The sequence below is a fragment of the Amblyomma maculatum genome, chromosome 1, assembly GCF_055883805.1.
Source record: "Amblyomma maculatum isolate TAMU_Amacu chromosome 1, ASM5588380v1, whole genome shotgun sequence".
Classification (NCBI taxonomy): Eukaryota; Metazoa; Arthropoda; class Arachnida; order Ixodida; family Ixodidae; genus Amblyomma; species Amblyomma maculatum.
The window spans coordinates 189,895,989-189,923,114 of record NC_139344.1 but is presented as its reverse complement, the minus strand read 5'-3'; the positions used below and the strand labels follow the sequence as shown (position 1 = coordinate 189,923,114).

The 27,126-nt window shown below is 47.3% G+C and overlaps 1 long non-coding RNA gene across 1 annotated transcript; it reads right to left on the bottom strand.

Annotated features, from left to right (window-relative positions):
- Nucleotides 1–493: 493 nt before the first annotated feature.
- LOC146205211 (uncharacterized) lies at nt 494–4,437 on the bottom strand. The gene is made up of 3 exons (XR_014703156.1): nt 3,848–4,437; nt 1,792–1,932; nt 494–1,566 (listed from the first exon to the last, which is right to left on the bottom strand). It is a non-coding gene; the product is annotated as an uncharacterized LOC146205211 (long non-coding RNA).
- Nucleotides 4,438–27,126: the final 22,689 nt, after the last annotated feature.

The window sequence follows — 27,126 nt, the reverse complement described above, 5'->3', positions numbered from 1 at the left end:
GCAACGAGTGCTCGTAGCAGTGCGTAAACAGTTCATGGGATCAAATCCATCTCGAGAAGCCCCGCCCAGAAGACACTGCGGCCAGTGTGTGATTGCAGCCGCATAGTAACATAAACCACAGAACTGCGTATGCGTCATGCGGCAGAGTTACCGCCACTGCTGTGACCACCAGGACGAAACAAACGTTTGATGAGAAACAATGAAAATATTAAAAAATAAAAAAGCGGTCCAAGTTCTTTGTCACGTAAATTTCCATGTTCGGGGTACTCTCAGCCCACATCCCATTTCTTTCTCTCAAATAAATTCGCTTATTCATCTCTCCAGTAAATAGATTTGAGAGAGGAATGTATATAAAGTCATCCCGTCTAAACAAACAAGTGTGCAAGTTTGCGCTGCTTTCTGACAATCGTCACGCATACTGAAGCTTGAGTTCCTAATTCATAACCACGTTTACACTAGGGTGCCTTAAGCCATATATAACATAGCCTAATTAGGTCGCGCTCCGCTTACGTCCAGTTTAAATCCTATGTTCGCTACAGGCTTCTTCCCCGTTCATTTTACGATAAGCCGAAGCTATTAACACGAACTAACACACTCTTGCGAATTAATGAGCTTGTACAAGTTAACCACAAGCTAGGAAATATTTCGCGTGTTTCTTTTAATGATAACGCAATACAGTGGTTTTTATTTCAGTAATCTTACATTGAATCAAAAAATTTGCGTTCAATTATTGCACATTTTGTTGGTGTTGTACACATGTAAGTAACCTAAAATTAAATACTGTTTTATTCCCCCTTTCATGTGTCGATGTATGGCCTTGCTGTACAGCTGAATGTATTGTAGCAGTAGCTTTGTTTTCTATGTCACATTCATAAAATGATGTAACTATTCATAAACCTCCTATTTTGTAACCCGCGACCTGCCGGATGGCTTTCACGTTCGGCAGCTGTATGATCATAAGGTCGCGGGATCGATCTCCATCGAGGCGGCCGTATTTCGATGGAGGCGAAATGCAGATACGTCTGCGTACTGTGCGATGTCAGCGCGCATTAATGGAGCTATAACGTCACCAAGCGACGCACGGGATGTGAGAGACGCCGTTTTAAAGTGCTCCGGATTAATTTAGACCATCTGGGGCTTCTTAGATGGTTTAAATTAATCCAGAGTACTTACTACAGCAATTCTCATAACTCGTGTATCACTCGGTGACGTTATGGCTCCATACTTTCATACAATTCATTAGTCCGCGCTTAACAGTGTTTAATTAAGTTTTGTTAGTGACTCGTGATTTAGCGCGATTACTGTATTTCTGTCACTGCTGCCTGCTAGCGGCTCCCTGTCCTCGCCAAGCTGACCTTGTAGTTTTCTGCCAGGGAGTCTGCCAACATTGTGGATGTTGAAAGCAAAGAAACTGGAACTGTGCGCTTTTGCGGGACTATAGTTCAAATCGCTTTCGCGGCACCTCGTGTCGGGGCAACGAACGTCGAGCTTCTTTCCTGGGATGTCAAGAACTGAAGCCCGAGCTTGTTCCATCTTCATCTGATCGAAGGAAAACGCCAGTGACGCCTGCGATCGAAACAAACGTGGCAGTTAACAACGAAGTATTCAAAGTCCCCTACCGGAAGTCTGGCGGTGTATTTAGTGTATCAGGTTTCATACGTCGCCGTTATTCCTAACCATCTTAAGACATTTGCAGGTTGACATTGGGAGCAGAGATAGAACTGAAGAAACTCTAAATGTCTGCACAAATCCACAGCCCATCGTCTTATAAGCGATGAAAGGAGTACTTACACGTGGGCGCGAAGACTTCGGGAGAAGTCCGGAAGGCTGAGGCTGCAGCGACGTAACGAGTCACAACGAAGTGCACAGAACGGCGCTATAGGGAACTTGCGGGTAGCGGGGCAAAGATGCCACGAATCGCTCGCCGGACACCTACACGGCGTAAATGACACAAACTATAGCAACAGTATACACATGTATATATAACGCAGAAGAGAACGAACCCTGTGAAAACAACACCGAGTCAGCTCGCCGGCAGAGAACAAAAAGGACGCTGTACGAACCGCATATACGTACTACCGCGAACTGAAAAAAAAAAAAAAAAAATGAGCAGTATTTATAAAGGAATTAAGAAAGTGGGAACCCTACCACGCTATGTGGAAGAACACCCCACATAGAAATAAAGAGCCGCTTTAACCAAGCCGCATGACAGTGCTGCCTGCTCGAGAGTTAGGATGTCTGCCACGGGATCCAAAGGTCCTGGAGCGTTCCAGTCTCATCTCAGAGGAACCGCATTCGAGTTGGTAGATCCCGCAATGCTGTGCAGCCCTGTGACGTCACTCAACCCGCTGACTAATGAATGCCCGGCCATGTAACCAGCCATCTACCGGTCACGTGCCAGACCTGTGCTCGTGATGTTTAACTGGCAACTCCGATGAATGGCGAATTTTATGAAAATGGGGCCTCTAACTTGTGTTGAAAATCTTGTCGATGCCCGCACCCTTTAGGTACGTGTAGTTATACCTGAAAAGCGACGCGAGTGCGTTCCGGTACATAACGTGCTTGATACTATTGACGCCTGGCTCACGCGCATACGCCCAGCTTGTCCGTGGATCACAGACGTCCGTTAGATGTGTACTATATAATAGATTTGTAAAAATGCATGTATTTTACTGCTGCTGTTGTTGCTAAAAGCGTAAAAAAGAGATAGGGGCACTAGGACCGCCTGCGTGTTTGTAGGCGAAAACTTGCTCGCGCAACGACGCCACGTTGCCACTCTACCTCGTGCAACTGGTAGCTGATGCCCTCTGTATTCTTTATGCTTCTCTTACAGCACCCTCTGGTTCACTCATCTTGCTAATCTGACTGCGCCTACTCCACTCCTCCTCTTTGGAAACGCGCGCTGCTTTAGGTCACGTCGTGTAGAGAGGTGATTAAGGCACGCTATGGAAGGCACATATGTCGGTTCGAGTGGCTATCCCTAACTGGACTAGCAAGAGCATGCCAGTTAGGCAGCCCAATGGTACAACACCACCCGTAATATTACGGTATTTCATTATATTGGGTTTTAGTTACGACATACTAAGGTCCTTCGCTATATCCGGTTTTTGCGATAAACGACGGCACTTCGTTATGTCCGGTCTTGTTCGTCACCTCACACATTCACAAATACCACTCTCCGTTTTTCGATTTAAAATTCTGTTTTTAAAATTATTTGGTCGTTGATTATTTTTTTATTTGTTTCCTTATTTGACGTTTGTAAGGCGTGGCCCTTCTACAGGTCTTAAGAATCAGAGTGGTTACGATACAGAGACAAAGACTACAACCAGCGATACTAGTTCATCGAGCTGTTTGTTTGGTTTACAGGGTCCAACGTCCCAAAGCGACTCAGGCTATAAGAGACTCCGTAGTGGAGGACTCCGAAAATTTCGACCACCTAGGGTCCTGTAACGTACACTGATATGGCATAGCGCACGGGCATCTTGCTTTTCGCCATATCTGTCGAAAAGCGGCCGCCGTAGCTGGGGTTCGATCCCGCATCCTTGAAAACAGCAATTGAGAGCACTAACCACTGTGCTACCGTAGCGGGGTTTTATTGAATTATTTACTTTTAATCGGACGATGTAATAGAAACAAGGCGGCACTCTACGAAAAATAATATAAACAAAAGACAATAAAGAAAATTTGCGTAATTATCCCTTACGATAGGAGTAGTCCCACTGAACTTGACCACCAGTTCGGATTACCAAATACCGGTGATCACGATGAGAATTTCAAACATGAGTCTTGAGGGCAAGTTGTGGGAGCTTAACGCTAAACGAATGCACACACGAGACATATGGCTTACCAGGAACAACAATAAGGATGGCAGCACATCATATAAGACGATACTTAAGAATTGCACGCCGCTAGCTCTTCCTCTCAAGGGCCGCCTCTGACAGAGGAGGCCCACCGACACTGCGTGCCGCTGCATTGCCGTCGGGAGCGACAAGGCAGCCGCAATCGCAGGCATGCGATCAGCGCACGAGCCCGCTGAACCGCGCCCGACCACCCGAGAGGGAGGCCAGCAGTGTTTCCTTGCGTGCGGTCCGCTCTCACCAGGTGATGCCCTCAGCACTGTAAACAGGCTCGCCGGACGGACGTCTGGCTCACGCTCGCGTAGCATGCGCGTGACGTCACCTCGAACGACGTCACGCCACTGACGTCACCGACACTTCATATGGAGCGTTTTGAGTTTCAGACGCTCTGCATTGCACTTCCGTGGTGTAAAAACCGAAAACAGAGCGAGACCGGTTTTCACTGCGCCGCAAGGTTGACCGGCCGGTGCAAATCCTCGCCTGCAGCAGCACCTAGCTAGCCAACGGCGGCGAGGCCGCATCCGCCAACAATCGCACCGCGCATCCGCGGAAGGAAGCTGGTGCGCACGCGGAACCGGCAGAAGCGCTCCGGATGCCTCGAGCGAAAGTCGACCTTCGCGGCGGGGCTCTTCCTGCCGGGTGCCCGCGCCGCTCCACTGGCCCCCTTGGGCGGGCCCGCGAAAACCCGCCCGCCGCCACTGACGGCGCTCGCGGGCCTTGTGCGTGCGCGCTGTGACACGGCTCGACTGAGGCCCCATTTGTTGTTTGTGCGGCGTGGTATGGTGGGGCTCAACGTATCTAAGCTGGACGTAGGCTACTAGAGGGCTGCGGATGAATTTCGGCCTTCGGGGACTCTCTGACGTGCGCTCACATAACATTGCACAAGGACTCTCTTGAATTTCGCCTCATGGACACACTAACGCTCTCGCGTTATGAATCACGACCTAAATCCAATTCCCAACCCCAATCCGCGCGATGGAAGGCTGCCCTAGCCAACGCGGACCCTGCACACCAACTGTGGCTGATGGACAGGGGGCGTTAAGGCGCACCATTGGAGACGTAAGATTTCCATCCGTCGATGCCTTTCTTGTTCAATGAAACGTTTTCAACTACAGCATTGCTCATTACCCTTCTTTCCTTTCCGGCGGAGTCACCTCTGGCCGACAAAGCAAACCTATCCCGCCACAGATATGTCCGCATTCGTTTCAGCTCCAGCAGCTGAGCTCCATTGCTGTGCAGGCGATTCGAAGACCGAAAGCGCCCAAAGGGAGGCTGGAACATTTTACTCGCCGTGCGCCCAACCTGCGCTCGGTAATGATGCCAGGGGGAGCTGTTTGAGGTGCCAAGTGATCTACGTGACCGGGAAGCGCTTGGGCTAGCCGCATATATTTTCTTCACGATGTTTTCTCAGCGATCTGAATTCTCGGGCGTACGCTCGAAACTAATCCCTCGATGAGCAGATAAAATAAACAGAATTTTATTTTGTGTTCTTTGGTAGGAGGGAGAGGAAGAACTTTACTGCGACGCAGCATCAAGCGTTCTTTGCTCGCCTCTGGCAGAAGACACCGCGTGCCGGTTGGTGGCAGGTCCAGCCAATGCAGCAACAAAGAAATTAGCAGCGCGTTTAAGACAAGGCAGACGAGTCGTTCTCAAATCAACAGCACCTTGCCCTTGATGTGTGCCTGGTTAATTTTTCTCTCCGTTACGCGCAAGTTTGATTGTTATAAATTCAAAACAAATGCATGGTTGCCATTCATGAGGATCGATAACGCGACCCTGACAGTCAATAAAATGTGCATATTTACGATCGTTAACGACTCAGATGTTAACACATGGCTGTCCTTGGTCTGAACGCTGCGAGCTTTTGCACAATGAGCTAATACTGTAATGCAAACAGTTTTTCTTTTCTTTATTTTTGTAGCTTACACAATCTTAAACACAAAAATGCACCATTAGAAAAACAACTGTTTTCTGTTATTGTCGATAGGTCATCATCATCATCAGCCTGACTATACCCACTGCAGGGCGAAGGCCTCTCCCATATTTCTCCACTTAACCCGGTTCTGTGCTAGCTGCATCCACTTGACCCCTGCGAACTCCTTAACCTCATCCGCCCACCTAACTTTCTGCCGCCCCCTGCTACGCTTTCCTTCCCTTGAAATCCAGTTTGTTACCCTCATCGACCATCGGTTATCCTCTCTTCGCGCTACATGTCCTGCCCATGTCCGTTTCTTCTTCTTAATTTCCACTAGAATGTCGGTAACTTGAGTTATTTCTCTGACCCACTCTTTAATGTTACCCCTACCATTTTTCGTTCCATAGCCCTCCGGGTTGTCCTCAACTTAAGTAGAACTCTCTTGGTTAGCCTCCACGTTTCAGCGCCATAGGTTAGTACAGGCAAGATGCAACTGTTGTATACTTTCCTCTTGAGCGATACCGGTAAGCTGCTAGTCATAATCTGCGAGTGCTTGCCAAATGCGCTCCATCCCAATCTTATTCTTCTTGTTATTTCTTTTTCATGGTCCGGATCTGCGGTTACTGCCTGTCGCAAGTAGACATATTCGCTTACTACTTCCAGTGATTCGCTACCTAATGCAAACTGCTGTTCCTTCCCGAGTCTGTTGAACATTACCTTTTTGGTCTTCTGCATATTGATTTTCAAGCCTACCTTTCTACTTTTCCTGTCTAGGTCACCAATCATTATTTGCAGTTAATCCCCCGAGTTGCTTAGCAAGGCAATGTCATCAGCAAATCGCCAGCTGAAACAAAATACATCGCCATTTTCTCAAACCAGCGAAGAGTAGAGTATGGCTAACCAAATTGCTTGCCACCCCTTTGCAGAAAAATAAAGAGAGCTGTTTTGTATCTTCAGACAAGTTCGGCGCCACGTGCTAGTTGGACGCCCTAATAGCTGGCCGCCGACGTTCGATTTGCTACAAAGAAATAAAAGTACTCAATTATTCAGTTAACAGTTGCGCACATCGGAAAATGCGCAATATCACTAAAAAAAAAAAAAAAAACAAATAAAGAGCAATAAGAATGTACTATATAATTTTGCTAATAATCTTTTTCTATTCTTGAAATATAGATGCGTTCTTGTGGAAGATATAGAGAAAAACGTGTCGTACCGATTGCGTGAAGGAGGAGTGAAGCTCTGATAAGAAGTCTCACTCCTGTTTCACCACTCTGAAGGAATCAAAAACTAGAGGGGCAGTAACAACAAGGACAATAGTTTCGGCTATAACGAGTCGTTCTTTTTTCACCTCCGCGCCTATAGCGCACTAAACTGCAGCTAATAGAAATAAAAATGCGATAATAATAATAATAATAATAATAATAATAATAATAATAATAATAATAATAATAATAATAATAATAATAATAATAATAATAATAATAATAATAATAATAATAATAATAATAATAATAATAATAATAATGACGATGATGATGAAAGGAAGGGGAAAAGATTAAATAAGAGCAGGAGAATTCAAACATTTAGCTGAGAGCTGGAAGAACAGTATGAATATTCTTACTTTTCTTTCTTAGCTTTGTGCGTGCCTCCTCGTCCCAACACTGTTAGCAGCAATATGCCCAAGTTGGAGCGAACCCCTTTTCCTCTAGCTCACGGCACATCAGAAGGCTTTGTTCACTCCACCTCTCATTTACTCCCGTAAGGTACTTAAGAGTGAAATGGATTGGATTAGATTGAATTGGGAAAACCTTATTATTAGCGCTTAGTTGATGGTGAGCTTGTAGACCTCACTACGTGGTCGTCAATTGATGCTGGCGGCGACCCCTTGGGCTCTGGCTGCGGCCTCAAGTTGAGTTTCCATGTGGCAGCTAAGAAGCAATGGGCCTGGTTGCGTGAGCCTCTGGAGATGTTCATGTGGGGGATCTGCCGGGCAGTTCTAGAATACAGCGTCTCTGCTACCGCATTTGCTGCACTCCAAGGTTAATCTATCCGGATATACCTCTTGCTCCGTACTGAGGTATTTGCGAGGTGAGGAGTAAGTCTTTCGAGACAATAGTGTTCGGTTATATCGTGGTAGGGCTTCTACGGTAGCGCCGGCGTTCGAGCCGGTGCACAGCTCGTCGGCACCCAGACCAATTTCAAGTTCTTTCTCCCTCTCGGGTAATTCTTCAGAATTTCCGCGGAGATTGGAGAGATTGTAACTTTGACAAAATTTGTCAAGCTGATTTCGAGTTACTGGCGATGATGCCTTCGATCGGATTCGTGAGCGCTAGGACGATTGCTGTCCCTTCGACTATTTCCGAGAATTTGGTGCGTACGGATGCGTTCGCTACGAGTCGGCCATCTCCGGTCGCCGCGGCTATCGCGTACGCATACGGCCGTTTGTCTTTGCGGTGGGCGGCCGCGTTGACATATAGTACGTCTTGTCGGCTTTTATATTTCGCTACTAGAGCCTGCGCTGTGACCTTTCATCTGCCATCGCGGTGGGCGGTGTGCATATTCTGTCTAATGTCTCTCAGGACGGCACGAGGTCACGTCGAGTGGTGACACGTTTATCCGGAGCCTTCTTAGAATTGCCTTGCCGGAGCTCAGTGCACGGGCTAACGGCAGCTCCTGCGAACTCAATTGGGCTCGTGCAGGCCTAGCCGCACGCGTCTTTCGGTGGAGATGTTTATAAGGAGGCCTAGTTCGACTTCGCAGGTCTGTCGTACGCGGCCTTCGATCTTGATTTTGCAAGTAGCAAAATTTTTCCTTCCAGCAAAAGTGAACCAAACAAACAAACAAGAACCCTACCAAGGGGTCTTGAGTCTCCTTACGTGCTATGAATGCGATTATGTGCTGCTGTTTAGCTTCTGTTGCGGGTTTGTTTTTTTTCTTTAACCGGGTTAGGTGAGCTCTAGCTCGGTTTTACATGACATTTGCGTGGTTTAGCGTTTGATTTTGAGTTCTGCTCGCCGTGACATTTTCAACGATATATGACTTCCCGTTGTAGTCTAAAGTTGAATTGTTCGCCTCATTTAAATTATTTACGGTAAATAAACAAGACTTGGAATCAGCGTGCTGCAATCGTACTCGATAAAACTGTCCTCCAACGATGTATGACTCGAAGCTATATAATAAAATTCAATTTTTATTCACAATTAACTGATAAACGGCAATTAATTAAGGCACCAGCTCACTCTTTCGGGGTGGAACACGGGAAACTTTTCCAACTGTCGCCTCGGGGCATTGGACTGTGCACTGCGCCTTCGTCTTCCCCATAACGTAGCGCGTCACGAATCAACATTGCTGTGCCGTTTATGGATTGGTGTTGACATTACGAACCAACATGCTTTCCAGATGAGAATGAGCGAGAGCCCTGCTTGTGAAAGCTGCGGTTGCGAGTAGACAATCGATCATCTCCTGTGTGAGTGGCCTATACTTTTGCGAGCGAAAGACATCAGCTGCGTTGTACTCTGGACCGCCGCGATCCTTGCCCTTCAACAAAGGATAGAATCCCCTGTACGTGGTCAGCCACAGCAGCCGACTCCCCTCAGCTCTGTCAAGTAACAAAACTATTAAAGCCTGAAGTTCAAGAAAAGGATTACCCCTGAAAAAGTATACTAGAGCTGTGTTTCATATATACAAAGCGTGACATCTAAGTATCAGCTGAAGTCAGTAAAGCTAAATTTAAAAATAGCAAGCAAGAACTTGCAGGCGATGCTGCAACACATCCTAAATGCAAAGACCATAGAAACATGTTGGAAAGCCACTTGACAGCCACTGGCTTGAGTAACAAAACGTAACAGTGTTCCTCGTCTCTTCTCTCTCCCCCTTTTCATCCCTTCATTCCTTTTTCACTTGACAGCCACTGACTGTCAAATTTGAATGCTTACATATTAAAATGCTGTGGACACTTACGCTCCTTCTTTATTCAAGGGCATGCCATGAAAGTGTTCATGAAAGTGTTCATGACGTAGATGAACTTTGCTAGTCGCGTATTCAGTAAGTGCCTCTATGTGTGCCTCTATTATGCCACACATGCATATTAGAATACTTTCTTAAGCTATCAGATTGTGTGAAACACCATCCGACATAGACACAAAGCCAAGAAGCTACGAACGTGTGTACGTGGCCTAGGGGTAGCCTAATTGTCTTTCTCGGGATTAATAGATACAGGGTTCGGTTCCCCTCTCAACCTCCCATATCAAAAGTGAACCGAGTCAGCAGCGCCTGCCAACTCACCCATGTCACGTGGTCTCGTGACATCACACAACACGACGACCAATCACACACCGCCATGTCACCTGTCAGCTCCACGCTCGTGATTTTTTGCTCACAACGCTGACGCCGGATTTTCTTGAAAACTTGATCTTGAACTCCATCGCTTTAAAACAGGGCGCCCTGCCTAAGCACCCGCATTTTATGTCATACGTGACACAGGGAGCTGCGCCGGCAGCCAGCTTGGCCGAGTGCGTGACCTAGCATCGCAGGCATTCACTCTGACGTTGTCAGCGTCAGGCGTAGTGGGCGAAAAATCAGGACTCTGGCAGGTGGTAGTTGCCAGGTGGATTGGTCGGTGGTTTGTATAACGTTGGCAAGATCTGCTAACTCAGGAGACTGAAACCATTAAGATTGGGACCTAGCCCTTCGAGACCCTTGGATACCGAGTCGAACTACTCCTAGGCCACACAGGCCCGTTGGTACGGCTTGGCTGAACCACTGTTTACATTTATGCCGGGTAGTTTTCCTCATAACGTGGTAGCTTACAACCGTGCGCTAATAAGAATTCCTGAGAAAATCGTGACTGTACGAGAACCAAAGTTCACGTTTGTTCACGTCGATCCGCAAGGGGAGCCGGCAAACGGGAGCCATTAATGATGTCGCGTCACAACCTTGAAGGCGAAACTTAATACGTGTCTCCCAGATTTCATTCCGCAAACTCATTTAGTCACCTGCTTTCATATACAAAGTGTTGCAGGCTCTGAATATAGTTACATTTTATCTGATGCAATATCCAAAGCCATCTAAATGCTTATAAAGTGGTTTTCTGCTCGTAGGCAGGTTTGATGATAGCTTAAAACGGAATAAATTCGCTATTTCTGGCAATTTAATGTGAGAACACAAGTGATGTTGGAACTTTTTCTCTATCCTGTGTTCTCTTTTATTGCGGGGTGCAGTGTTATTCAATCCAGTTCTTAATAATATTATTTCAGCTCTTGGCTATGACAAAAATTAACAATGCTATATTTTTTTTACCTGCTGAGCGTAACCTGAAGTTTAGGTGGAGGGCGGGTTCGTTCCGTGCTGGCTCGTCTTTTCTTTCTGGGCTAGATAGCTCTGCCAACAAGAATACTCGTACTCTCGGCTCATTCGTGCTACTCCCGTAAATCAATATTTAATTCTAGCAAAACTATCATGCTGCCAAGCTTATTGCTTATAATTGGGCTTTGGTGCACATTAGAAAAATCCTTTAAAAAAATATAGCATTGTTAATTTTTGTCATAACCGAGAAATGAAATAACATATTTAAGAACTAGATTGGATACCATTGCACCTGGCGATAGAAAAAGATACAGGATAGAGAAAATTTCAACCGTCACTAGCGTTCTCCCATGAAATTGCCAGAAACAGCGAATTTATTCCATTTTAAGCTATCTTTGGCCATTCCAACAAGCATAAAAAGACTTTATAAGCGCTGAGAAGACTTGGGATATTGCATAAGATAAAAGATAGCTAAATCCAGCAAATAATAAGTCGAAGTTTTGACGCCTATTCCATAAAGGGAAACTGAAGCGGTTTTACAATTCAACTAAATTAAATGAGTCGAATGTGTGAAGGCTAAGGTTAAATCATGCCAAGCCGGTGCGCGCTAGCATTTAAATTGACGACGTAAGCGCTGAATAAATCTATTTCGGCATCCAGTACACGGTGACAAGTAAGGACGTCTTCTGTTGAGGTGGTGCATTTCCAATACAGAAACGTTTGCTCTGATGAAGAAGACCAACGTCAACGAAGGTGAAGGTCGCGAGGCGTTCTTCGGTGGCATTGGGTGATTCCCAGAAAGAACTGGGCGAAAGCTGTTGAGATTCGAAACGTCACCCACAATGACGTCATTGTCTAGTTGCAGCACACTGCTGCAGTGCTTTGAGAAGAAGCCTGAGAATTGTCGCAAACGGTACATTACGTCATAGCTTTAAATGGCAGCGCGAAACCACTTCGTGGGCTTAGTCTACAAGGTTCATAATATTCTAATGCGTGTATCTCGAGAAATTGTCCAAAATGCATTTCAGCTTCCCTTTAAGGGTAAGCCCTAAGCGTTTATAAAAAAATGCGTTCGATTTTATATTTATTTTTATATTTTTAGTTTACATATTGCAATACTTCTTAGTGTCTGATATTTGTAAAGTGCTTAAGGTTGTTTTTAGTTGATTTCGATAAAGATCGGAGCCGATAGTTTTTGATTTTTTTTTATTCGAATAAAAGTTGACCGTTTTTTTGGTAATCTTGAATTTTGGCCTATTTTAAAATAATATGGAGATAGAATAGACAGAATGGACAACTCTAGAGCTTCAAATTTTTCAAAAAATAAAGAACAGGTCCTGGATAATATACGCAAACAGTTTCAGTAGGCACAGTTTATTTAGTAGTGCCAGAAAGTAAGGCTGAATGTTGGGAATTTTCAGGACAAGCTCTAGTTTTTGTATCTTAAATAATAAAAAAATAAAGAAAAAATTTTAAACAATATAATGCAATACAATTTTATCCCGTAATATTTCTGAGGTACTGATAATTCTTGAGAGGGATTTCAATAAAAATCGATTATGCTTTCTTTTTTTTTAAACTGGAGTTGCCCCTTTCCTGCTGTTTTCAAATTTCGGGCACATTTGATGCCTTGTGGAGCAAGCAAAACAATCTAGAGCTCCAAGTTTTGTGACAACGGAACCCGCATAATAAAGAGAAAATGTTTTAGTGCAAACAACTTAAGCCATCGTGCCAGTATTTAAGGCTGAAAATGACATTTTTGCAGCACGTCGCTCCTGAAGCAAAGTTAACGATTTTTTACTAAATTAATTTCACCAACAAAACGAATTTCCTAATAATTTTTGTAAAAATAAATGTTGCAAAGATTTAGTGAGTAAAACACCGTAGATGATAAAGTTTTAGTGCGGAAGCAAGAGGTCTCCAAAGTCGCGGCTTTTTGAAGTGGCAAAAAACAGCGTTTTCCACCTCTAGTGATACTATACGATTTTTTCCCGTGACATCTGCGCCGTATCTTGCAAAACTAAGGTTCATTCCTTCGTGTCGAGATATTTGCCCACCACATAAAAAATTTTCATCGAAAACAATAAATGATCATGGGACCTCGATTACCGTTCTTATCTGCACACCGACATTATATAGGGTGTCTCAGCTACACTTGGACCAAGTTTTTGAAATATACGGTTTGCCCCAGCACAGTGAAACAAAATCAGAGATGTTCAGAGTCGCCTATGCTAACCTTCAGTATTTTTTGTTTGCTACAGTTGATTAATTAGTAAATACTAATTAGCTATTTTTTAATTATTGGCTTGAGAGAAAAAAGTGTCAAAGCAAAAGTTGTAGATCTTTTCGAAAAACAGCTAGCTTCGTTGTTTCTATCAAACTAGCGTTTAATTCAAAGGTATTTTTACCAGCCGAAAACGACGCCTGACGCAATAATAAAAGAAAAAAAAATCTTCCTCGTGACTGCGGCGTCACTTCAAAGCCTCTAAACGCGTTCGAGATAACAAAACCCACATTTCTGCGTCGTGCTCTCTACGATGAATCTGGTTGTACGCACTTCGTGAATGATTTAAAATAACAGCTGGTCACATGACAGCCTTTTTTGAAGACCTATAAATAGGGCGACGTAAGTCGTAGCGTGATGGAAACAACGTATAGCTAGCTATCCGTTTTTCGAGATCTACAACTTTTGCATTGACACTTTTTCCCTCAAGCAAATAATTAAAAATAGCTAATTAGCCTATACTAATTACGGTAGTGAAAGAAAAATACTGGAGGGAAATCTGCCATTCGGTAGGAAGTAAAGTTGCGCGTTTTTCTTATTTTGTGCCATAATGATGGAGTAAATGGTCCATCCTATGGATATTAAAGGACGACGTCAGCCATTTAAACTCCCGTTAGAGTCGATTATTGTTTACAGTGAAGGGAGCAAACTGTGCATGGAGCGTTACGGAGTCATCAAGTGCGGTTCAAGACCTGGTTTGCACAGTTCAGAATCTTCTCGAAACTAGACGAAACTAACAATAAAAACCAAAAGAAAGTTTCAAGAGTTTCTGCCGCAAGCAGTTTTGGCTCCATGGTAAGCATTCAGTAGAAGAAGGAAAATTAGGGGACAATTAAGCTCCGCTCTTAAGGGTGTGACGCGGATCCTGTTCGTCGGCTTCCCTAGCGGACTCTCGTTCCCGTAGGGGCACTTTGATACTCGCATATCACTAATATTTTGACTACTGCCTCTATCCCCTATTGCACAAAATCAGCGCCTCCGGGGCCCAGCGTCCCAGCGCAATACTTGATTATGGGCCCAGTGTGGCGCTGGAAACCGGACGAAGCATAGTGTAACGCTCCATACTGGCGGCACTAGCTGCCGAGAGAAAAATACCTTGGACAAAGGTTAAAAAGCAATAAAGTAGCTGGCATACTCTAAAAAGCTTGAAAAAAGAAATGGAAAAGAAAACTACGAAGGAAATGCCTCAAGAGCCGGCAGGATTCGAACCACGCACATCTTGTTTTCTGGAGTTAGACGCCAACCAATACTCCGCGCCGAGAACTGGAACATTCGACATTACGTTTACATTTTAAGTCAGCTTGATTTTGTGAGTTCGTGCCTTGAAGCGCAGAAGCTACGGACGCTGCTATAGCGATTACAAATGGCGGAGCACTAAAGCTTGCTGCCGGCTCTCGGCACTTGCCATTCATGTTTCGGTGAGCATGCGCACTATAGTATATGCACGGAAAACATTTTAACGCGTCAAGTTTCACAGCGCTGGCAATTTTCACATCGCAGGCTGCTTTGTTATACTCTGCTACAACGCAAGTAATTATCGCTAAACACAGAGCTCCCACGCGAAACTTCAAGGAATAATGCGCGACGAAGCTCCGCACCCAGCAAGCGATAGAACAAGGGCGTTATATTATACACCTAACTAGATATTGCCTATGTGTAAGCATTTCAGGAAACGTTGCAATAATCGACGGCTCGGCTGCCTTATATATACGCAACGTAAGAAAGAGCGCAAAAGTGGACAAAGGGGTAATGTATTATGCAACACAACTGCTGTATGTTTCATTTTGTTTTTGTTTTTTTTGGTTGTATGTGACTGTGGCTCATCGCTCAGAGGGCTATTCTTTTCGCCGTGCTGTCTATTTTCGTTCTGCTGTGTCTACTTGGTCGGTGCGGGCGGGGTACGCTCGCTAATGCGCAGGACTTGTTTCAAGGCCACGATCAAGCCTACCGTGAATATTTTGACGGTAATCCCCCTGCTCCAGTGCCGTAAAAAAAAAAATTCGGCATTGTAATGGTATATCCTACATTACTCACTTCTTTCTTCGGTTGCAAGCTGTTCGTCAGTGTGTGATGTGAGGGTCGGAGCTGTGCCAATCGGGGTCGCTCATGATCGACTCGCCCATCTAACTGCTCAAAAGAAGAAACAACCTTCACTTCGCATCCAGGTGCTCAATGAGTTATAAGAAAACAGCGCTCATCAGCACAAAATCTTTAATTTTTCCTATGTCTCGGCCTGTAGTTTCCGAACTTCTGACTATTCGCAAAAAGGTGGGACCAATGCGGCTCTAGTGCCTTAGCGCGTGTACAGCGCTTCTCCCAGTGAGTTACCAGTGGCACCTCCAACGTCTTAAACCGAATGCCAGTGTTTTCTCCCATCGTACCAGCGCAACTAAAATCTTCCTGTCACAACTTCAATGAATCTCAGTGACCTTCAGGGTCCCCTCCCAAAACCAGTGCGAAACACTCACTGGTTTCGCACTGAAAGACGATGGAGAACGCTGGTTTTTCCAAAAGGGCTATCCGAAGCATATTAATTAGCATTTCGTAAGCGATGAGATTATAAGAAAGCGCAATAATGAATCATGGCGGCAAATAAAGAATCGCTTTCTTGGATACTCTCTGGCCTTAAAAATAGAGAAATGCTTCATATACGAGCACAAATCAAGCCCGCACTAAATCTGAGCCTGCTCGACAAGAAGAGCTGTCCGTCGAGCAGCGCCTACAACAGCCAGGCACTCAAAGAGTCAGGCGGAGAGGATAAGGTACAAGGAATGGATTGGGCGACAGCAGAAACATAGATTTTCGTAGGGAGCGGGAAAGTTATGATGCATGACGGGCTATTTTTTTTTTCTTTTTTTTTTCTTGAAAATACAATAAAGATGTGTCCAACACTGTTTGGACCCATACCCATAGGCTAGTTATGGGTCCAAACAGGGAAGCAGTAAAAGGAAAAGTCGGACACGTGTATTAACGGTATTTATTGCAATCTAGGAAAGAGGTAACGTATACCGAGCTCTTAGCGTGCGTCACCCTAGCGCACGCAAGCCCAGAAAACCTTATCAAACGTTCCCCGTGCCGCTTAGCACTCAAAATGACCGCGGGAATTTCGAATCTTAGGCAAATGTCGTTCATTCTGTTGGCGTGAGCGCAAGAAGCACTTTGTAGGTTAGACTTTGAAGCAATGTGAGAGTTGGCCATGATAGTCACCATGTTTGCGCAGAATCTTTTGGTACTTTCCATTCCTCAAGATTGCAAGTTTAAATATCCCCACTGCGTATGCAGTCTTCGCTACTAGCTTGCAGCAGATGGTGCTAGTTGCCGAATGTCTAAGAAAGCATGTTCTTCGCGAAATCCTGTACAAATGGCCTCATTTGACGGACTTTTACGCGCCATGCAATGAAACGCCAGAACGCCTGCAGACTTTGGGGTTCACCGCATGCAAACACAATGCAAGCAAGTCCTTTTCTTCTTTGGTGTGCACAGCGGGGAAAGATAGAGAACGATAGGCGCACATTCAAACACTCGTGCGCGCCGTGCCACCTGTGCTGCAGCAAGGGACAGGTGTTTTTGCCCACACTATCAGCGTTCGCTGGGACCGCTGAGGTAGAGGATTCAGCATACTCTCGGGCTTGTTCTAACGAAGCTCGTAAGTGCAGGCCCGCTAACGTCTGCTTTCCACAATGCGGCAACACGTGAACATAGCATGGAAGTTTGGCCGTCACCGCTCCCTCAACTCCTTCTTTCTCCTCAATCGTTTCTCTCATCTTTTTTCTCATTTAAGGAGAGAAATTTGCCGTCATTGTGCACGGTGTTTATGGGATCCGGAAAACGTCCGTGTGCTCTTGTCAAACACCCCCACCCGAAGGCGCTGTGAGAAAGGCGCCTTTTAAACTTCTCCGCGGCTCCTTTCTCCCAGCTAAGCTGGCGCATTGTTCGCCCTGCTTACCTAACTGTTCCTTTTTCTGCGGGGCTGCTGTTCTTCTCAGCTGAGGGCATGGGAGGAGGGAAGAAATGCGGCATCCCTAAAAGGAAGCCCCGGTGCCTAAGTGGACAGCAGGGGCCGGCCAAGTCGAACGTGGCGGCCGAGCCTGCGAGGCGCACTTCAAAAGGCGCGCGTCCCAGCAGACCTGGCGTCGAGTACGCTAGCTGAGCGCGAAACCCTTTCCTCTCCGGTGAAGAATGAAAGGGAGCTGTTCTCCTTTCTTTTTCTTTCCCCGCTGCAGGTCTGCTGCAAGATCGTGCGAATACTCTCAGCAAACATGGTGGTTCCCCGTAAGCGCCTCCTCTTCTGCGTCTTCTTTTGTGACTTCTCTTTTTATACAGGGCGACACTTGCATGCGCCGATGCGCTGATGGTTGGAAGCGCTCCCGACTGGATTCTGCGAGGCAAAAAAAGAAAACAGTAGTAGGATGTTTTAACCGCGCTTAGTGGAGGGAGACTGGGAGGAGGACTCGGTCATAGGGTGCTCGCTACGTTCTCTCTCCATGTCATAATTCTGACTGAACGGTATTTGCTTTTTACACGCGCGCCCGCGGGGCTATGCGTAGATGTTTTCCCTTTTTCTTTTCCCCGCCGCCAGGTACGGGAGCGATGCGTGCCGCACACATAAGCGACCGAGGGAGGCGGATAATGGAGCTGTTCAGCCGGGCCTGAATGGGAGCGAATTGATGAAGGGGCAGCGGCGTCTTCCATTCCGGATCCCGCGTAAAAACAACAAGAAAGTGAGAGAAGAAAAAGGGTTGGAAAAACGGGGGCTCGAGGGGAAAAGGGAGCCCCACGTAAGGGAGCACGAGGCCACCGCGTATAGGGTGCCGGTGCGAAAGACGAGTTTTGGGCAAGCGCTCGGTTCCCATGTCCGAACGCCAACTCCTCCTCCTCGGTGTTCCAGCGAGCAGAGAGAGGCCTTTCAGGTGACCCGCGGCGCTCTGAATGGACCAGAACAAGGGCTTGCGTTTGGGACCTACGTGAGAGCGTGACCGCACATCTGGTCCCGAAGAAAGAGAAGACCAGGGCTGGCAGCCACTCAGCACGGACCCAGGAAAGTTGTTTTGCGGACAACCACCTGCTTCGGCGCTTACGTCGTAGAATGAGCGGGCCGAGCGAGGACCTCACCAAAAGCCTCCTGCCGTCACGTGCGCCGACTCTCTTCAGAGCGGCACTTCGCACGCAGGTAGCAAATATCTGGACACACTGCATTCGTAGCCATTTCCTGCACCACAACACAGCCCGGCAAATACAGAGTAGCGACAAAGTAGTCACAAATGACTGCTCTAGAACGTAAAAACAGCTCAAATACGAATCATTGCCATCGTTGTCATCATCATCATCAGTCAAGATTTATCCTTTCAGGGCAAAGGCTGATCCTAATTGTATATCTTTGCTCATGTCCTGCCCAAACTACTGTTGTCTTACCGCAACAAATTTCCTAATTTAATTTCCTGTCTTTCTACCCATAAGGCTTTCCTTTCTTTTTTTTTTTTTTTGCTGATGTCTATTTTTTATTTGCATAGTGTTGTTTTACTGCGCCTGTTGTTGCTGTTTACCTTGACTTTGTGTTATTGTAACCTGTCTTATTCGTTTGCCGATGTGTGCACTATTCTGTAATTTGTATATATACCGTGCTATAGTGTCTACTTTAGACTGCACCATCAATCAATATTTAAAAATACCGCTTCCACCTACCATTCGCGTTTCGTTCGAATGCGTTCAGTTCCCAAGACTGTAGTCACATCGATGACCTTTCCGTTGCTCTAGACGGCTCACCACCCAAGTCCAATACTTCCTCTGCAATTGCAGGATATCATACTCCGGTTGATTTGTTTTCTTTGCACCCTTAAATACTGGCCCGATAATCTTCCTTTCGATAGTTCGCTTTGCCTATACTAGCTTAAAACCGAGTACTGAAAAGCGTTTGCACGTATTGAAACGTTTGAAATACGTTTATTTTCTTCCTTTTTTTTTTCTTCTTGGGTATGAATGTTAAGCTGATGTAAGGTAAATGCCTGCCAAAAGCAACCCAACCGCCGCTTGTCCTTGACAGATGCATCGCCTGAATGCTTACAGTGCATCAATATCAAACGTAAGCCGCTCAGTTGCGAAAGTGTTCAATTTTACTTCACTTTTCTGTACAGAAAGCTTTAAGCCGATGGTTATATCTTGCTTGCTTAGGCGTAGATTCACACGCTGCAAATGACCGCGAGTTGCTTCAAGTAGAATGGGAAGAATACCGGTGCGTAAAAGAGTTTTAGGTAGAGTTACACACCCCGGTTGTGATGTGAAATATAGCCTTTGAGAGGGAGTATGGATGATGCTGGCACTTTGTGTATTTCAAGATACTCGCAAACAAGTAAGGTGAGCTTATAAGTGGGATACCTAGCTCGGGAGGGAAAGAGGTCAAATGAATACATTTCAGCAGGAACGAGAATGGGAATATTTGGCATATGGCACAAAGCAAATGCTACACTGAGCCCGACATAAAGCTTGATAAACTCAAGACAACTGACAACTTGATTACTTCTCAGTTCTAGTCGAGCTGGACCATCAATTGGAGTTGCTTTACGAAGAAAGGGGAAGAAGGGCCAAAGCGAAGAGGCTATCTTTAACCGTGCGCGTAGTATCTTGAATCAGTTTTGAACTCCTGATTGTTGCCTTCCTCTAGGAACGAGATGTTATGAGCCTAAAAAACCTGTGTCAAATAAATAGCATTCCACACCAAACAGGGGTCAGGAATAATGCCTGCCTTTGGTGCATACTCATCAGTTTTGAAGATTATTGCACGAGTCAGCCTCTGACACAGACGGTCAGTGAGCAGCTAGTGCCACGAGTGTCAAGTGAACAAACCAGTCTGCGGAGTTCGTGGATGCGATTGTAGCCAGAGACCCTGCAATATATTTCCAGACGACTCGGATAACACCCTGAAGATCGTGGAGAACGAGAAGAGAAAAGCCTGATGCAAGATTTGCCTTGAGACACAGTACTGGTTCAAAGTAGCAGCGCGCCGTAACCGGGAGCATCCGGAGTCCTTGGAGGCTCGTCGAGGAGAAAAATTTGCCTTTCTACTCGACCTCCGGAATCATTACTGCGCGGTCGCATTGCAATGAACACGCAGGCCACCAGGCGTGCGATCGTGCCTGGACAAGAGCTGATCGTGTAACGAGCCCCCCCTAGACATTCCTGGGGCTTGGGATATCTTGATAAGAAAGAAAATTTTCACGCTTGCTTTTTGGCGCCCGAGGAGCTGCACCACGGCCCCACAGCACGTTCCCGATACAGATACCGTCACGCGTGTGATGGTCGTAATGGTTTTGGCGAAGGGTTGAGCGGTTGTCACAAACGTCTGGGCAATCGTGTAGTCTAAGTTAGAACACACACACACGTACGCGCGCGCGCGTGTGTGTGTGTGTGTGTGTGTGTGTGTGTGTGTGTGTGTGTGTGTGTGTGTGTGTGTGTGTGTGTGTGTGTGTGTGTGTGTGTGTGTGTGTGTGTGTGTGTGTGTGTGTTTGTGTGTGTGTGTGTGTGTGTGTGTTTTCCGCATAGAAAAATCTCCGCGCGACTCCCAGGCCGCGCGCACTCAGCGTCAAGGAAAGCGAGCCCCATCGCACACCTGCGATCCACGCGTGCCTAGCACCATCCAAGTGCCAGAGGGACGCGCGAGTCGATTTCGAAAGGCCCCGAACCCGAGGTGTGGCTCTGCCTACCGCAGGACTGGTTCTCTTCGCGGGCTTCGAACGTGGTTCGAACCATCGGGCAGAGGTTGCCGCCGCGGGGCGGGCACAGCTGGAAGTATTTACGGCACGAAGAAAGGCGGGGCGGCCCTTTTGTGGACCTCGTTTAAAGCGTACCACTCGCTACTGCGAGCATCAGAGCAAGCGTGGAGCCGTCAATGCTCGCGCGCCGATAGACGCGCTAGCGGGCGCAGCAGGTTGCGCCACTTTCTCGCGTCTCTCTTGAGCGCTAGTAGTGAGTGCCCGAGCGCATACATTGTTCAGGTGGCCTCATTGTGTGCACGGGCACGCTGAGTGCTGCCGTGTAGGGGGAGATGAACGGGGGGGGGGGGGGGGGGGGGGTATACGCCGTGAATCATGCTGTGTCGCCACACATCTAAAACGACCGAAGGGGGGGGGGGGGGGGCACTAATTGCACCCATGCAGTCTCAGCACAGTGTAAAGGTCGGCTCACCTTTGCTCATGACGCACAGGAGAACTTGGAAGGTTCGAGCCGCCAGCTGACGAGGAATTCGCAGGGTTAAGGTATAGCACCAAGCCTCACTGCAAGTTGTAGCCTCATGGAAAGCGTGAAGTTGGTGCTTGCTTATAGCCATGCCTCGAGGGGCATCTGGAATACAATGGAACTTCACCAGGGATGCAGGAGCCTGGCTGGAAAGAGGCAGGACGACCAGAATGGGACGGCCCTGGTCTTGCTGGAGGAGAACACAATCCTCGTCGATAAAGTTTCTGCGGTCAGATCTCACGCCGATAGAGCGTTGGGAGAGAAGAAGCCATTTTCTATATAGGGCACAGTTGTCGCTCACCGTACCACGCAATTCTTTCTTTCTTTATTTTGTTGGAAGTTTGCACGGTAACTAACAGCATCCTAGCAACCTCGAGTAAGTAATGAGCTCAGCTGTTGGGATACCGAATGGTAAAAAGGAAAAATATAGGGGTGGACTTAAGTTTCACCTTCAAGGTTTTGACGCGACAGCGTTAACGTCTTCTGGCTCCCGCATGGGGATCCTCGTGCACGTGCATCCCTGCTCCCCCAATCACCAATCGCTTAATTTATGCCTCTATGAGAGCAGAGCTCGCTCGTTCCAGAATTACGGGTCGTGATCGTAGCCGTAGTCGACGCAACATGCCGCCTGCCTGCCATAGCAGATAGTCCAGAGCGAAACACCATCTGCTCCGCGGATACCAGATAGTAGAGTAGAGAAGAGAGACGGAAATCTTCTTACCTCGTTTAAGAAAGAGGGAGCAGAGAGAGAGAGAGAGAGAGGGATGTTAAAGGGCAATGGAGGGCTGAGAGGCTTGGGCTTTTTGGGTTGGGGTTAAAGCCCCGTTTTCACCCAGCCGTCCGAACGTGCTTGCGTTACCTAGGAGTATTGTGACCCTGGTTCCAAGGGTCCCGAAGGGTCCCGGAGGGTTCGATTCCCATCTGGCCCTCCCATCTACCAACTAAGCCATGTCATTCAGTCTCGTGACATCCCGCAACCCGTCGACTAATCAGTGTCTGGCCATGTCACCTGTAAACTACCCCCTACCAGATGCGTGCTCGTAACTTTTTGCTCGCAGCGCCGACGCCGGATTCTCTACAGTTATTATTATATATATATATATATATATATATATATATATATATATATATATATATATATATATATATATATATATATCCATTATATATATATATATATATATATATATATATATATATATATATATAATGGAAGTGCCACGCAACGCGCAAAGGCACTCGGCGCCAACCATACCACCGTTCAAAATCACTGGAGGTCGGTATTACAGCGAAGACGGCGTTCAGTCGGAAATAAAAGGACAGCAAAAACCGACCCAGCCGAGCAAGTTCGGTATGGTAGTAGCTAATTCCAAACGATAGCGATCAAGGCTACCTTAACCAAAAGGAACGTTACTTTTCTCCAGTTCGCAAGAGCAAGATGGCAGGGGCCTCAGAAACGGCTTTTGAAGTTTGTAGAACACTGAAGAGCTATTGGAGACTGAAGCGCTCAAAAAGCTCATGCTCAATCCATCGAGTTATTGAAGCACAACATCGATCAAGAGCACGTACACCTTCGAGTCGTAGGATTCACCGCGCTGTGAAGATCAATCGGGGCAAGAATTAGTACTACGGGCGTCATCGTAACGTAACCGGCATATCTAAGAGCATCCCCCCCCCCCCCCCCCCCCCCCCCCCCCCTCTTTTCTTTGCATGCCTAAAACGGTGCAAGGGAGTTTCGAAATAAGGGCACTATGCTTCGTCGCAAAGCATCGCCTTCGCATTTCTGGCGTTTGCGAGGGGTGAATGAAGGGGGGGGGGGGGGGGGGGGGGGGGGCTGTAAAAAGAAATCATGGGGTCTCCTATGTCAGCTGCCTTACAGGAATGGTATACAGCATACCCTTTTCATGTGGGCCCCATCGCTGTGGTTCAGTGGTTAGGGCGCTCGGCTACTAAACCCGTGGACGCGGTACCAAATCTTGGCCGCGGCGGCCTCTTTCCGATGGAGGTGGAAAGCAAGGCGCCCGTGTACTGTGCAATGGCAGTGCACCTTAAAGGAACGCACGTGGCCAAAATTTCCAAAGCCCTCTCCACTACGACGTCTCTCACAGGCTAAGTTGCTCGGGGACATTAAACCTTTCAAACCAAACTAAACCTTACACGCGGGACTTTATATGTATGCATGCCAAACTAGCCGCTGCATTACTAACCTGTTAAGGAAGCGTGCAAAAAAAAGCTAGAAGAAAAACCCAGAAAACATCGAACAACCTTGTGCTGCACGTTTCTTCCTGCGTCAGCACGCGTAAGGCACGATTTGAGAACACAAAGTCGTACTCTATAGGCAAAGGCTTGGCTTGTCACGGGGGCTTTTCATATCAAAAAGCTGCCCGATCGCTGCGCAAGTGACACTTTGCAGTTTTATGACGCGAAATATATCCTTAATTCTTGTTTTGTCATAACCAAATACCGCGGTTACGTGATGTGTTTGCCTGCACTGCTGGGCTTTTTTGCGCCCATGCTCATTTTTTCCTTCATTTCTCTATGTCATACCCCAATAAAAAATTTGGTAGTAGCGCCTTCCAGTTGTATGTGTCGCTTCTGTGTCTTCTAGCCGGGCAAATAGCCCGACAACACGCACATTAACACTGATGACTGGGGCCAAGTGGTTCAACAAGGTGGCATATGGAACTGGTGCATCTGTTGAAAGTGTTTGCCTTGTCTTTAACGTCCCCTCTTTCTTCCTTGTGTAGTGCTGATCCGTACGGCTTTATGCCTTAATCTGCTCTGATTTCAGGATACAAGGGGGGGAGAGGGGATTGTCAAGGTTTGCAGTCGTACAGCAAGGCTGACTTTAAAAAAAAAAAAAAAAGATTGTCTATCAAAGATCTTCTTTCCTCGGCAGCTGAGAGGTTACTGCTGTCGAGAATACCACAGTAAACAAGAATCTGCTGCAAATTTGAAGAGAGCAAGAGCAGAAAACCAAAAAACGCAATGCCATATGCCGCGGCATAGAACTACGAGATCAAGCTGCAGCTGCGTTCCTCCCAAATGGTAAATTCCCATCGGTTCGCTTCGAACCTGCGAAGAAGCAAGATGTCTAGGGAGTCTAGAAACAGTACCGTTGTGCGGTCCAATCAGACCTCAAGAACTTACGCTGCATTCTACAGGCTGAAGGTCCATCTGAAGTGGCTATCCATTTTCCAGTTACTGAGCACGATGGCAGCATCAGACGAAAGCAGCCAGCGACCACCCACAGAAATCGGGTTCGGCCGGCGACGATAGCCATCCGCCACTCGCTGCCTACACCGACTGCTGCTTCATGAAGCCACTGCTGAGGGTCGGTCGCCAATGGGTTCGCTTGCTTTCCAGGGACACTGGAAAGCTGCGCCACCCAACAGTGACCATAGCTAGCTCAAATTAATAAGAAAGGAGAAAATGGGCAACTGATCGAAAACGGCCCCTGAATCCAGATCGCACATCGCAGCAGTTCTTTGGTTTCGTTGGAATTCATCGTAAGATCAGCAACAGGAACACATGCGCTGGCCTGCATCTCGCTTTATCATGTCGTACGTACGCCACTGATCCTCAGTGGTTTCTTTCGGTGCATGCGCGGCCCCGTGTAAGCGCTCAGGACTCACATTTCACTGCGGAACACAAACGTTCGTTTTCACCTTTTCTCTTTTTCCATCTTAACCATGGTTTTTCATGTCGGATGCGTGGAACTCGGGCCTCTGGTCGTCTATCTGCGGCCAAGTACGCGTGACGCAAGCCACCCGCAGTGTAGGAGAAAGCTACGCCGGCCCATGACCCGCGCGCGTGGCCGGTCATCAGCCGGCAGGTCCCGGTGCAGAATGCACGCATCACGCCGCCGGTGGCTGTCCGGCTCGTTAGGCAAGCGTGCGTCCTTCGGCGTCCCGGGCGCGCATCCCGAGAGGCGGCGGATCACGGGACGTTTCGGGCCGGGGAAATGGCCGGCCTCCTCGGCGGCGTGCCAGCACGAGCGTCCGAGTTTTTGTTTCTGCGCCTCGGCGCCGACAAAACGCGGACGGAGAGACAGACGCCGGTAAGCGGAACAAAGCGAGGCCCGGCCGAGAAATGTGTCATCGGGCTGGCTGGCTGCTCTCCCCTCGGCTGCGCCTGGTTTCAGGCCTGCCCGTCCTTGACTCCGTGGCAGAGGAAGTGGGTTGCCGCCCCGCTTTCTTCCGACGCTGCTTCCCCGGCTGATGCGGTCCGCGACAGTGTGCGCGCGGCCTGTTCTTTTTCTTTTCTTTATTCGCCTACCTGCACTGATTGGTGGCGCAGAGATTCGCAAAATTAATTCGGCATCGCCATCCACAAAGACGCGAATGACGAGGGCAGTGATTGGAGGCACTCACACACACAAAAGAAAGTTTAGCGGGCCAGTGCGCACTTTTACAAGCTGTTTTGACAACAGCAGCTATAACATTGTACTACGCAAGGAACATTACAAAAAAGCACGACATATGCAATAATTTAGCTCCAGCAATGCCGTAATTTCCTTTACGTACCCTTTCTTGTTCCCAGCTCGGCCAGATAGCGTAGTGTAAGGCGCCAGAAATCAAATTTAAACAAGTTAGTCTGTCAGCTCTTCAGCGAGTCCACTTGAGGCCAAATTCCGCCTTGGGTGTTTACACAACTCGGTACTGTGAGTAAGATACACCTTCCAGAGCTCGCCGAAGCATGCCAAAGTGCATGCGGGTGTCATGTGACGATTCACTCCGGCTACCAAAGACCGGCGCAGTCCGCCCTGGTAACACAACGGCGTAGTGCGCCGCTCTCCGCACTGGGAGCTGTATTCTATAAGAATCCACTTTCCATTTCGGGTAAATTTGGTCTCCTGCCATGGGTTGTTGGGTGAAGAAGCCGCGGTGTTCAAGCGTCCGCGACATACAACCGGGGCATTGGCTCATTAGTAACTGGACTTCAGCATTGGTGCACGCGGCAAGTGACGATGGCTATCGTCGACGGCGGACCCCGGAACCTTATGGTTTCTGTCCACTTGCTGCTTTCGAGTGATGGCCTCGTCACGTTGACGTGACGCTAAATTAAATGGCAAATGGATTATAGATTCTTATAGAACACGGCCCAGGAGCGCCTCACCAGATGGCGTCCGCATGCATTTCGTCATGGTTCGACACGTGCTGGTAGGGGTACAGCAACGACCAGAGGTTTCCCCAGGAATTGTAATCACGAAAGTGTGTAAATTTCTAGGCGATAGGTTGAAGTTAGAGAAGGTGCGGTTGTCATTTTTACAGTAACTAGTCTAAAAGTAAAAGTGGAGAGGGCGACTTGAGCTCCACCTCTAAGGCTATGAAGCTACAGCGGTAATGGCTTCAATCGGCTGCTGCCCTTGCACTTTGCAACCCGCTTAATCACTAATTCCTTCCTCTATGCATACTCATGCATACTCATTAGCATACAGTCGTAGACTTTCACGTTATGGGAAAGAGGACCCGACATTAAGTCCTGCTTTAACCAAGCCATACGAACGTGCCGGCGTGTACTATAGGGGCAGCATG